The sequence below is a fragment of the Malus domestica genome, chromosome 03, assembly GCF_042453785.1.
Source record: "Malus domestica chromosome 03, GDT2T_hap1".
Taxonomy (NCBI): Eukaryota; Viridiplantae; Streptophyta; class Magnoliopsida; order Rosales; family Rosaceae; genus Malus; species Malus domestica.
Genome location: NC_091663.1, coordinates 29,513,647 through 29,528,272, shown reverse-complemented (window position 1 = coordinate 29,528,272; position 14,626 = coordinate 29,513,647). Strand labels below are relative to the sequence as shown.

At 39.3% G+C, this 14,626-nt stretch overlaps 1 long non-coding RNA gene and 1 pseudogene across 1 annotated transcript; one reads left to right on the top strand and one right to left on the bottom strand.

Annotated features, from left to right (window-relative positions):
- The first annotated feature begins 1,996 nt into the window (after nt 1–1,996).
- LOC103430954 ((-)-germacrene D synthase-like) lies at nt 1,997–6,513 on the top strand (annotated as a pseudogene).
- On the bottom strand, nt 4,862–6,096 carry LOC139194267 (uncharacterized). Its single transcript, XR_011579029.1, has 2 exons — nt 5,448–6,096; nt 4,862–5,148 (listed from the first exon to the last, which is right to left on the bottom strand). It is a non-coding gene; the product is annotated as an uncharacterized lncRNA (long non-coding RNA).
- Nucleotides 6,514–14,626: the final 8,113 nt, after the last annotated feature.

Below are 14,626 nucleotides of genomic sequence, written 5' to 3'. Positions count from 1 at the left end.
CCAGATGATGGGTGGAAGCATATTTGAATGGCAATTCTTTACAGGATTTCGTAGAGGCATATGCGCATACGACTCGTGAGACGGAGTGTTGGTTAGGCCAACACATCATCCAATGGGTTTACAGCCACTATAAATACATAGGCAGTGGCATCATTTAAGGGACCCCTGCAAATCAATACAAAATTGCCATGCGCAAACTCTCACAACTTGTGATTTTTCTTTTTTCCTTTTTCGCTGACACATCTTCCGTTGGCATCAACAACACTGTGGAAGCAACCGGTGATATCTTAAGTCGGCATAGATAGCTCTGTCACCGTAGAGTCAGTTGGTCTCGCAGTATCTTCCGTTGGCATCAACAGCACTGCGGCGAGAACGATTGATTACCTATCCAAGTCTCGGTCGAGAAGGGTTTCTAAATCCTTATTGGTCGAGGTCATCTCATCAGCCTTCTCGGCGAAGTGAGGTGTTACAGTTATTACATTCGGCACATTGAAAGCCGAATTTGATATCGAACTTCGTAAGAATAGTAATCTTGTCTTCAGGTTCGAGAGCCCAAGAGGCCGAGACGTGTTCCTTTCTCGGCCGCAATCGCAAGACGCAGAAGTCAGTAGCGCGACCCAACGCAACATCAACAAATTTACTCCTCGGCCGAGCTCGGCCGACGAGTTGGCACGCCCCGCATTCACCGAAGGACGTAGTTAGCTCATTAATTACTCGGCCTGCGCGCCACGTAGGCTTTGTAGTTTTTAGGGTCAACAAACTTACAATTGAAAAAGAATATCATTACACAGTAGTACTAAGTGACAACTATTTCTTCTTTTCGATTTGTTGACAAGAATTTTATAGTACGGCTATATGACTTTTGTATCATTGTGGTGGTGGTGGTGTCAAGTCTATGTAAATTTTAGAGGGCAACACGGTGTAATCTAATAATGCATTGCGAAGAAAAATTAAAAAAACGACAATATATTATTGAACACGATACATCGCGTGATTGTTTGTGAACACGTTTTTTCCAAAAAAAAACATGATTCTTATTTACCACACACACCCTACCTTTGCAAAAGCAATTTACCTCACAAAAAAGAAACATCAATTTCCCTGCTACATTGTCTTCTTCTCCTAAACTCGAGAGTTTTCTCTCTTTTACCTTTATTACTAGCCTTTTTGCACACGCTCACGTGCGTGCAAAATGTATTTTTTAAATCACGGCGTGCTACGGATGACTTATACGTTTTAAATGTATTCATATGCGTAAATTAACAAAAGAAAAGCCAAATATTTGAAGTTAATGAATAATTTTAGAGCATGCTAGAAGAAATCCCCCATAAACCAATTAAAGCAACTAAATTCACATAATAACATTGGTCTCTATAGAATTTACATTAAGAATAGAGAAAATAATATTTAATAAACAACTGATTGAATCATATTATTGATAGTCCATTGTAAGGCTAAGTCCACTCTCTCTCCCTTAGTGTAGGTAATATCGTTTTTTAAAAGAAAAAAAAAACAATCATTTGACAACTAATTTAATCACATTATTATCCACGTGTGAAAGACCTTTTTTTATAACTGGCATTACACGCTTCATAAAACAATCAAATGTTCATTAAATATGATTTTCTTTATTTTTAAACACGTTCAAAACATCTTAAGAGGCGTGTAATGCAGATTATAAAAAAAGTTTTTCGCACGCAGATAATAATGTGATTAAATTAGTTGTCAAATGATTGTTTAATAATGTAATAAAGCAGTTGAATCCATATAATAAAATTAGTCTCTATAAAATTTACATTAAGAATACAGAAAATAATATTTAATAAATAACTGATTGAATCACATTATTATTAGCCCGTTATGAGAATAGAGAAAATAATATTACACGCCCCACCAGGCCAACCCTTCAACTTCCCCCAAAAAAAAACACCACCCTGGAAGTGTATATAAGTAACAAATAACCTACTCCAACTCCCACCAGCCCTTGAAAAATAAAATGTCTGCACCTCAAGCACATCAAACCCCAAAAACGACGACTAATGATGTTAATCGACGTTCAGCAAATTTCTCTTCCACCATTTGGGGCGATTATTTCTTATCATATGCTTCTATTGTGCGAAATTCATTTAGACTAATAGTTTGTCATTATATATTTAGTATTTTTTTCATTCTTTCTAATTCCGTTTCAATTTGTCTTTTCAGGAAACAAATATAGAAGAAGAGCAACGTATTCAAGAACTGAAGGAAAGAGTGACGAGGATGATAATGGCTCCAACGCCTAGTAAATCTTTGAAAAAATTGGAATTGATTGATGCCATTCAGCGCTTAGGCGTCTCCCGTCATTTTGAAAATGAGATTGATCAAGTTTTGCTACAAATTCACAACAACTCATATCACTGTTATTACCAAGGAAGTGATGATGATGAGGATCTTCACGCTGCTGCTCTCTATTTTTGATTGCTTAGACAACAAGGTTATAATATTTCATGTGGTAAGTTCCCCCTCCCGGCCCTCTCGGTGCTCATGGATTGTTCTATAGCTATATACGGATTAAACTTTTTTTCCTCTAATTAAGCACGTAATGCATAAAGGTCGTACCCTAAGCACGTAATGCATGCATTAATTAATATTTTTTTTGAAGCAGACATGTTCAACAAGTTCAAGGACGTCAATGATGCGAAATTTAAGGGATCACTCACGAATGATATCGTCGGACTACTAAGCTTGTACGAAGCTACGCATCTGAGGGTACACGGAGAAGATATACTAGAAGAGGCATTAAACTTCACCACCACTCATCTCGAGTCAGCAGCACATAGTTTAAGCCCCGGGCCACTTTTGCAACAAGTAAAGCATGCATTGTACCAGCCATTCTGGAAGGGCAACCCAAGGCTAGAAGCAAGGCAGTACTTGTCCATCTACCGCGAAAATAATTCACATAATGAGACTCTCCTAACTTTTGCAAAGTTGGATTTCAACCTCTTGCAGAAAGTCCATCAGAAGGAACTAAGTGAAATTACAAGGTTATTATACATATATATGTATATATATATTATTGGCAATTAATACCATCAACTTCATGCAAAACTAGTTATGCATTAATCAAATTGTACTTAAATTAATTAATGCAGATGGTGGAAGGAGTTGGACTTTGTAAACAAGTTACCGTTTGCAAGGGACAAAGTAGTTGAGAGCTACCTTTGGGCTTTAGGGTGCTACTATGAACCTGAATACTCCTTTGCTAGGATGATATTTGGAAAAGTTACTGCCATCATGGTCGTTATTGATGATATTTATGACGTGTACGGCACATTTGGAGAACTAGAGCTGTTTACTGAAGCTGTTGAAAGGTTTGAAAATAAACTAATAATAATCGTTTAATTTGTTCATCTCACAATTTACAGTGGTTGATTAGCTTGATTTTTTATTTTATTTCATTGAACGTAGACAGTACGCGCTTCTAACAGAAGCAAGACGTCTGAAATGCGAACATCAGCTAGTACTTTTGGATGATAGTCTTCTTGGATTGTTTCACTAGCTTATTTTAAATGTTTCGTCGTGGATCATCAGGTGGGACATCTCTGCCATGGTTCATCTGCCTGAGCAGTACATGAAAGTCTGTTATCAAGCATTGTTGGATCTCTACGCTGAAATTGAGGAAAAGCTTGGAAACGAGGGAAACTCATATCGCATCCACTATGCGAGAGAAGCAGTAAGTCACACATACTAATTACTGTTACGTGGTAATTTGTATTATATACCATTTTTGATCGTCATGAGTAATTAATTATAGAAGCAAGATTAATTGAAGCTTTATTACGTATATGTACATCGCTTGGTCGTCTCTCAGATGAAAATCCAAGTTAAATCTTACTTCAAGGAAGCGAAATGGTTCTATGATAACTACACACCAACCATGGATGAATATTTGTCAGAAGCACTTAATACATCCTACTTCGCCCCAGTTTGGGATTGAGGTGATTTTAAAAAAAGCTCTTATGAAAAAAAGCTGGGAGTGTTTTTGGTGTTTGGTAAACTTAAAAAAAAAGGCTTATTTTGGAAGCTGCTGTGAGAATAAGCTGAAATCAAAGGAAAAAGCTGAAGCTGCAATTTGTAGCTTTGGAAAACTGGTTTTTTTTCAAAGCACACAGAACTACAGTGCTCCTTTAATGAAAAGATCCACTATCAGACTGCTTTTTTTTTTCAAAAGCACTTTTACAAAAAAGTTTACCAAACACTCTGCTGATTTATTTCACAGCCGCTTATTCTCACAGCACAGCCGCTTATTCTCACAGCAGCTTTTTTTCAAAGCACAGCAATACCAAACCAGCCCTTCACGCTAGCAACCACATCCCTTGTTGGAATGGGAAGTGTTGTTACAAAAGACTCCTTGGATTGGGTGTTTAGTGACCCTCAGATTGTAAAGGCAGCATCATTAATTGGTAGACTCGTGGATGATATGAAGTCTCACAAGGTATGTTCTTAATTATATAAATTCATTACTACGTAGTATTACCATTCTTTTTCTTGAGAAAATTAAAGTATCGATCCTTGAACAAAAAATTTCTGAGTATTGATCTATGAACTTGTCATTGTGTGGAATAATGATTCTTTTGTGTTGCTCTATTAGAACTTCTGTCTTCGAAAATATCAATGCTCCACATTGTGGCAAGTTCAAGGATCAATACTCAAAGATTTTTAGTTTAGTGGCAAAAACTCCAATTCGACTAAAGTTCAGAATCAATTAATTCTCCAATTTTTTCTTTTTTTCTTTGCATATATAGTTTTTTATTGTTTCTTTATTAGCTAGATTTGTTCTACTACTACTATTACTACTAGGGCTGGGTTCGGTTTGAAACGGTTCGGTTTTTAGTCAAAACCGAAACCGAACCGAAATTTCGGTTCAGTTTGGTTCGGTTCAATTTTTTTCGGTTTTTTTTTCGGTTCGATTTTTTTCGGTTTTGATTTTTTTCGGTTCGGTTTTTTCCATGATATTTTTTTTTAATTTGGAACAAATCTGCAACGATTGATTGCGAGCACTGAAGATGCAGAAACTTATTGGGTGTTGGTGCAAATGAATATGAACTGTAACAAATCTGCAAATCTGCACTGGAAGAAATCTGCAAATGAATACGAACTGGAACAAATCTGCAAATGAATACGAAAATTACAATATAAAATCCCAAATCCCAACAAATCTGCAAAGATTATAACATGCAAAATCCCAACTAATAATTAAAAGAAAAACCCATTTTAATTCAGTAAATCACAATATAAAATCCCAACAAATCTGCAAATGAATACGAAAATTACAATATAAAATCCCAACAAATCTGCAAAGATTATAACATGCAAATCCCAACAAATAATGAAAAGAAAAACCCATTTTAATTCAGTAAATCACAATATAAAATTATAAATCATATTAGTTTTGATTCGAAAATTACCTGTGAGAGATCGGAAAACCCGGATTCGAATCTTTCAATTTAAAGGGGGTTCTGATTCGAAAGGGGCGAGGGAAAATCATGGTTTGGAAGAAGGAATCCGTGAGGAGGACATGAGAAGACTGGAGAGAGAGTGATTTGGAGGAAGAGAGGAAGGAGAGAGAGAGAGAGAGAGAGAGAGAGAGAGGGGCTGAGGAAGCAAAGGCAGAGAGAGGAAGCAGCGGAGGAGTGTTTGAAATCTGAAATGGGAAGTGAGATAAAGTGTGAGACGGCTAGGGTTTGTAAAGTTTAAGAAATTTTATAAAGCATTAAATACAAGAAACCTATAAATATTGTACTGGTACAATAATAACAACTCAAAGCCTGCAGTCAAGTTGCCTTGCAGCAACTAATCCTAAGCTATAGGGAAGGGGTTCAAACCCCGGCGCCTACATGTTTTTTTAGAATTTATATATGATTTTTTTTTTTCGGTTCGGTTTTCGGACCTCAAAAACCGAAACCGAACCAACCAGATTCGGTTCGGTTCGGTTTGGCAGTTTCGGTTCGGTTTTTTTTCGGTTCGGTTTTTTTCGGCTTCGGTTCGGTTTGGTTTTCGGTTTTTTGAACTCACCCCTAATTACTACTACTATAACCTTGATATGTTTTTTTTTTTTTTCATTTTTTTGAAGTTTGAGCAGAAGAGAGGGCATGTTGCCTCATCTGTGGAATGCTACATGAAAGAACATGAAGCCACGGAGGAACAAGCAATAATCGAACTAAGCAAGCAAGTGAATAATGCATGGAAGGACGTAAACGAAACGTGCCACCGCCCTACCATTTTCCCCATGCAGATAATACTACGAATTGTCAATCTTGCACGAATGATTGAAGTTTTATACAAGCATGACGATGGCTTTACTCATGCTGGAATCTTTCTCAAGGATGTTGTGGTTTCACTCCTTGTCGAATCCGTGCCTCTTTAGGCCTTCAGTTTGGACTAGTTGTTCTCTTTCCTAAATTCAAAAATAAGGCATCACCAGTGGCCAACAAAATACGAATGAGCCAGTCTTTGTACTGGTCTTTCGTTGAAACCAAGTTTTAATATATTTGTTTGAATTGTTTGTTTTCTCTTTGATACTACAAATGAAATAAATTCTGTGATAATATATATACTCTTGTCATTGAATTTTGTAGAACGCTGTAGTGTAATTCCCAAAGTGTTGGAGTAGGAGTTGAAGAAGGGAATTGTTATGAAATTAAGTAAATTATGAATTACATTGGATCTCCTAAGTCCTAATTAGGTAGTCTTTAGAAGGAAAAACGATAATTAGGTTTCAAAGTTTTTGTAGATTTAGAATTATTTGTTCAATTAGGATATCATTATTTTCTGTTTCAAGTTAATTAGTCTTGTATCTTGTTGTATTATAAATATGACAAAGAAGGATATACATCGAGGGAAATCGAACTAATTAAATTCAAATGTTAGAATCCATTAGCAAGCTTTGAGTCCACTAGTACCGTGTGGCAATGCTTAGTGGTGATACTCACTAACTATATTTAGACACGTAAAAGAATAATGAACAATTGAATCCCATATTTAAGATGTACCATATTTAAAAAGTAATTCCAACCGTATTACGCCTATTACAAATATAACTTACCCAAGGATCCTTAGACCTCTTTGTGGCCTTTTCTTTTCTTTTTTCTTTTTTTTTGTTGGTAAATCTGTGGCCTTTGTGTTGACCACCAACACAATTGGATAAGATATTTCAATTTGTAATTCGCCTAAAAGAATTTGGCTGCCCAACCTTTGCTAGGTTTCTTTATGCAAGAAGCCTTTCTATACTTATCTTCTTTACTATTTTTTGACACATGTACTTCACCTGTACATCAAACCGTGAATTATCAAGGTACGCACATTTTTTTTCCATAAATACCTTAATTAGAAATTCTATATATACTAAAGCTCAGCGGATGGGTACTGTTCATTAACAGTGCCCATCCGGTTTTACCCCACATTTTATTCATGGTTTTTAGGGGTGGAAAAAAATCCCAAAAATACCGATCCCAAACCAAAAATGTCCCAAACCGATTTTCCCAAAATTTTCGGTATGCTACCCCGAAAAAACACCAAAATTTTGATATGGGAATTGGGATTGTCTTCCCAATATTTCGGTATTCCCATTCCGAACCAAAAAAATATATTTTTAATTATTATATATATATATATATATCTATTTACACAGATAATAATATATATTATTTTTTAAATTATAGTTAGAGTTAATTTGAATCGTTGGATTGTTTCAAATTAATCTATACCGTCCATTCCTTGATAGGCTTTCTCCCCGTCGAGGACTCGAGTGTCGTTTTGAACTTTCGATTTCATTTCTCACTCACTCAGTCTCTCAGCTCAGCGCTTCAACCACCGAGAGAGCCCTTTCCTCCTCCTCTCTGTCTCAAATCCAATTCCGGCCAGCCAGTCACCAGCCCACCACCACACAGATCATCCACTGCTGTCTCTCTCCGACGGTGGACCCTTCCTTCACGACACAGAGCCACAGCCACCACCAGTCTTTCTCTCGCGATTCTCTTTATCGTGACTCTCTCTCGCGATTCTCTCTCTCAGAAGTCTTTGACTCTCTCACGCGATTATATCTCGTAGATTCAAACACATGTAAATAAATATGGGAATTAATTTAGGGTTTGTGAAATTTAATTTACGAATTCTAGATTAGGGTTTGTAATTTTAGGGCTTTTGAAATTTAATTTTCGAATTCTAGATTAGGGTTTGTTTGGTTTCACAGATTCTATTTAATTGATCTAATGGTTCTTGGGTTTTTGCAGATTGGTGAAGGTCCAAAGGAACTGGGCTCTTTTGCTTTGCTTCTGCAACTTTTGTGCTGGAGTTTTATTTACCAATAGGTAAATTTCTCAAATGAAGTAATCAGGAACTTATGGATTAGAACTTATGTTCGATGTCTGTTCTTTTAACTTAGTCGTAATATATTTTGTTCATTGCTTGGGATAAAGTAATCAGGAAACATTGACATAGGCATATAGATTAGAATTGTTTGTCTCCCACATGTGATGCCAACGGGCTAGACTGGAAAATAGTGGCCTGAACTTTCAGAATGTTGTACAAAATGTTGGCAGAGTTGTCAAATACTGTATGGTTTGTACTTATTGATCCTTGTGAACCTTCTATATTTAAGCCTTTTGAGTTATAAGTGGTTGCTTGACACACCCTGACCCTGAATGTCCACTAGGACTCTGAATTGAGTTGTGCTGGCCGACACCTGGAAGGTGATGAAGCCATAAAGTGTGATGATGTGGAAAAATGTGAATAAATTTAAACCTAAGAGTGCCTAAATACCAGAGTGCATTGGTGAGCGGGAAGGAACCCACTTCACACGTGACGTTAGAGCATAAGTAAGTACAGTAGAGTGGATTAAGAATCGTACCCTTGAAAGAATCTCCAATTCTAAGAATCGCCATGAATCTTTGATGATAAGAAAGCTTAGCTAATAAAACCTGGAAGGTGAAAACAAAACAAGAGTGAGTGGCCCTGGAGATAAAATTTTAATAGAAACCATATAAAACATTATGACCCCTCGCTACAACACCTGTATAGTCTCCAGAAAATACATAAATATACCACCACATCGCTATCATTAGCAATATCAATAATCATGTGGTTAATAACCCCTACTAGCACGCAAGTCGGAGTCACCTATGGTGACCTGTACGGCTGTAACCATATCTCATCAATCGATGTTAACTCATAAGTCGGTGTCACCTATAGTGACCTATACGACTTACCCATATTTCATCACATATGCTAGCTCATCACATATCTTATCACATATGCTAGCTCATAAGTCGGAGTCACCTATGGTGACCTGTACGACTTATCCATAGCTCAATAAGTATACCTGCACACGAGTTGGAACCACCTAAAGTGGTCGGTACGACATGACTGGGTGTAAATAAATACGCTCACACGAGTCGGAACCACCTATAGTGGTCTGTACGACATGACTGTGCACCTACCTTGGATCCAAGGTGAGTGTAAGGTGCGGGAGGTGAACATCACGTGAAGAACTGTGCCTTGGCCATGAGCGGGAGCACTAACACCGGGGTGCAGGTTTATGAGCTCTCAATGTATCTCAACATAACATGTACGACTCATGGACAACCCGTACGACAGTGTCGGAGTTGCTTAAAACATGCATGTAGTCATGCCATTACTCCATCCTTTCAACTAATACCATAAACTTACATGAACTTACCTGGGTGTCCTGCGTTCACCTTTGCACTTCAAGCGTTCACAATAATTATGTGCAGGTAATATACACATGGATATGCCATAATGCAAATCTAAAACTCAACCATATCATAGTATTTTTCCAATAAATACATATATATATATATATATATATATATATATATATATATATATATATATATATATATATATATATATATATAACGTGGCTAAAATGCACAATCTATAACGCCCTACTCCCGAATTATTTATTTTCGGAAATAATTATCGGGGATAAATCCAACTAAACACTAGTTTAATTAAATGCATGTAGTCATGCCATAACTCCATCCTTTCAACTAATACCATAAACTTACCTAAACTTACCTGGGTGTCCTGCGTTCACCTTTGCACTTTAAGCGTTCACAATAATTATGTGCAGGTAATATACACATGTGTGGATGCAAATTTTCTCCTTCTCCTTCTTTGACAAAATTGCACCTACAAAACAATTAACACCTTTGGTTAAGGCCAAGAGCCTCACGCGCCCACGATCAAGGGGGGGGCTTTGGCCGAAGAACCTCCGATGCCAAAGTTAGAAATTAGAGAGAAAAAGTGTTTAGAGAATTTTTGGGAGTTTTGCAAGAGTATAAACTTGGGAGAATAGGGACATATATATAGCACAAGGAGGTGGCCGGCCCTTGAGCTTTTTTGTGTGAAAAAAGGGTGATTTAATTTGGTGATTTAATGGATTAATTGAGAATTAATCCATTAATTTGCCTAATTAATTTATATGGGAGGTTATGGAATAATTTCTTTGTAGAGGATATAGAGTAAAGATGGATGAGATAAATTTGAACTTGTTACCTATTTTTTGGTTGATTCTCCACTGCTTGCATGTAGGAAACCCAGTATGTCTCAGGGGTCTTTGTCCTTTTTTCCCAAAAATCCACGTGTCGCCTCTTGATTATTTTTGGCTCCACAAATACCCCCACACCTGCTAGGCTGCTCGTAGGAAATGGCAGTAGGTGTAGAGATCTTCTTGCTCTAGGAAACTTAGGACTGCTTCCTGTTTTGATGTAGATTCCCTCTTTAATATGAAATTAGATCCTTCTAGGAAAGGGAAATAAATTTCTCTCAAAGCGTATTTAAGTCCACCTTAAGTGGGTTATTAAATCAACTTTGGAGAGTGATTTATTCTACCCTACAAGAGAGAGAGAGCTTAGAGGATATTTGTTCCCCCTCCTCTAGCAATTTTCTACATCTTGCTCGTGCAAATGATCGTCTTTCGTTGCTTTCTTTGTCTTCTTTAGGCCACACCGATGCAAGAAAAACTTTATTCTTCTTGTCTTCTTCTTGGGTAGTGCTGCCACAGGGCAGTCGTTGAGGTGATGCAGCACGTCGGTTGGCAGGGGCCAGGAGTTTGTTTGGCATGGGTTAAGGAAGTGGTTGACAGGGGTCATTGCTTGCACTGCTTGGCTTGATTGAAGCCAAAGGTTGGCTCGACATGGGTCGAGGAAGTGCATGGCATGGGCAACGATTTGGGCTGCCACGTCTGGGCTACTTGCCCAATATGAGGAAACTGCTTGAGTTTGATTTCTTTGTTGCCGTAGATGGAGTAGTCAAGATCGGAGTTGCCGAAGATGAAATGTTGGATAAGCGAACTATTAAGTGCAAAAGTGGTTGCTGCCTAGTTGATTTTAAAGCATTCGATCTTTTAAGCTATGTTACCTTCTAGCATTAGAGAGCTTACCCAGGTGGGTGTCGGGAAATTAGTTTACCCTCTCGCACTAGAGAACAATTAATTTACCTTCTCACACTAGAGAGCAATTAGTTTAACCTCTCACACTGGAGAGCAGACCCTTTTGGGTGTCGGGGAATTGGTTTACCTTCTCGCACTGGAGAGCAATTAGTTTAACCTCTTGCACTGGAGAGCAGACCCTTTTGGGTGTCAGGGAATTGGTTTACCCTCTCGTACTGGAGAGCAATTAGTTTATCCTCTCGCACTGGAGAGCAGACCCATAAAGGGTTTTGAGCAGTTGTTGTGGACAGCAGTTGAGCCAGACTTATGAATAACTTCTTGAATCTTCATTGAGAATAAAGATATATATCAACTGTGCTGGAAAGTAGAAACTGCATAACAAATTGGATATTCTTCGGCTTGTGAAGCCTTGTTCGTCGAGCTGCTTGAGTCTTCGAACTTATTTGAAAAAAATCCAAACGTGGTTCAGGAGGTGATGGGAACTTCCCCTGCTTGTGTATGCCGTTTTGTTGACCTGTCAAGATACTCGTCGCATCGGCCCTCATTTGTCAACTTCTCAAGGTACTGCTTCCACTTCAGGCAGCCGTTGGTAGTGTGGCATGGTCCTTCATGGAATGCGCAATATTTTGTATGATCTAGCCTGGTAAGATCGCCTTTCATGGGTGGCAGCAGTTTGACCAAGGTTCATTCTTGAGCTTGCGGAGAATTTGGCCGATTGGAACTATGAACTTGGTGAATATTTCAAGCGTTGAGTCTTCTCTGGTCGAGGAACGTTCCATGTACTTCTTTTCCAACTCATTTTTGTTAGACTGCTTGGCCTCGTCCTATAATGCATGCTTTTCTGCCAAAGCATATGAAGCTGCTAGGGTCAATTCTTCTCCCATGATCAATTTTTCGAATAAAGGATGTTCGGTGGGAAGCTCATTTTTGAATGCTGCCGTTTCTATGTCTTCATTGCAGCCAACAATCTTAGCATTCCCCACTTTGAACCTCTTGACATAGTCGTGAATTGTCTCCCGATGGTCTTTTACGATGTTGAAGAGATAGTCAGATGTCATTTTGATTGAGTAGTTAGACGAATACTCATTAGTGAAAACAAAGGAAAGTTTATTAAAACTCCTGATCGACTGCGGCGGTAAAGTGTGAAACCAATCTTATGCCTTGCCTTTTAGAGTTGTGGCAAAAATTTTGCACATAAACGCATCGTTATTCCTGTAGAGGATCATGGTACTGCGCTAATACTTGAGATGCCGATCCGGATCTTCGTCTCCCTTGTACAGAATGAAGTGAGGCATAGTGAACCCGCGAGGTGGATCTATCCACTCGATTTTATTCGTGGATGGTGACATGCTTATGTTGGTCATGTCTCGTCGAAGCGCATCGTCAGCAGCCTCGTTTCATTGGAAATTACGCAGTCGTTCAGTTAGGAGCCTATCAACTTCTTCTTGAATTTGTCTTTGCGGAGGCAATGAAATTTTCGACTGTCTCCGGTCGTGACCTATGGGTTTGGGCCGCTTTTCCTTATGCTCGACTCCTCCATGTCGTAGGTGCGGTGCATGTGGCATGTATCTGGCTAGCGAACAGGCCGTTTGCAGGCTGCCGGTTGAACTTGAGTCGGATTGAGCGACTACTTCTCTTCATGTACAGTGCTGCCTACTCCGATATGAGGTGGAGAATGCTCCTTGCGAGCCTAGTTGTGAATGAACATTTCGCTTGGAAGGTTGTCCATGTTGATAATCGGAGTGTGACCTCAACCATGAACCTATGCTCGCCCGTGGGCTTGATTGGGAATGCACGCTCCTCCGCGCACTAAGACAAGAGTATACGCGATCTCAATGACCTAAGCGGAAGCGTAAACTACCAGAACGTTAGGATCATGGCTGGTTGATAGGCTGCTTGTCGGGATGCTGGTGGAGAGGTTCATCTGCCCTTGTCCTACTTAAGGGCACATCGTCTAGGGCATGTTGGATTTCGATGTGTTGCAAGAGTTGATTCACCAAGGTTATCTGTTGTGCAAGGGCGCTCGTCAACTCTATGACTTGTCGAGACAAATGTTGTTCGCCATTTGGATTGGAAGAGCTTGGAATGAATGTGCTTCCTTGAGCAATGGAAGTGCAGTAGGCTCCAAGCGCGAGATTTGAATTGGGAAATGTCAAATCCGCGGTGAAATATTGTGAAAATGCCCCCGGTTTGATGGTTGCTTCAGATAGTTGAGATATTCTCGGGTCAACTTGAGCTGTTTGGGAAACCATGGGAGGTAGGGCTGCAGAAGCAGACAGGGCTATAGGAGTAGGCTGGGTCGCGGGAGCAGGCAGGGCTGCAGGAGTAGGCTGGGTCACGAGAGTGGGCTGCTCGGCAAGAGTAGGCTGGGCCGCGGGAGCAGACTGGGCCACAAGAATGGGCTACTCGGAGCGTGATGCTCGCGAATGCGAGGCTTGGGCTCGAATTGGCAACACATTGGGCTCGCGTTGGGCATAGAGTGACATGGCTTAGGCCGTGGCTTTAGTGGCGTAGGCCTTGGATAGCACGCCTTGGGCCGTAGTGATGGAGCTATGGACCTCGCCGCGGGTGATTTCCATGGTGGCCATCGCGGTGGTTGCCATGGTGGAGCCTTGTGGTGGTGGTGCCGCTCCTCCCAAGATCACGTTTAGTCTCGTGGATCGCCACTGTCCCATTTCTTGAATATTAGAATTTTCACTTGTGGAATTTTCTAAATTTCTAGCCATTGTATTTCTCTTTTACATTTTATCAAAGAATTTTGGCAAATAAAAAATTCTAATAACAAGAACGTACGAAAAATACAAGTGGACTAGAAAATAGAGAAAATAGAGAAAAAACATTTTTGCGCGAAAGTCTTCTACGAGTGTGAATCTCAACTCTCAATGAAAGCACCAATTTGTGGATGCAAATTTTCTCCTTCTCCTTCTTTGACAAAATTGGACCTACAAAACAATTAACACCTTTGGTCAAGGCCAAGAACCTCACGCGCCCACGATGAATGGGGGGGCTTTGGCCGAAGAACCTCCGATGCCAAAGTTAGAAATTTGAGAGAAAAGTGTTTAGAGAATTTTTGGGAGTTTTGCAAGAGTATGAACTTGGGTTTTTAGAGAGAATAGGGACATATATATAGCACAAGGAGGTGGCCGGCCCTTGAGCTTTTTTGTGTGAAAAAAA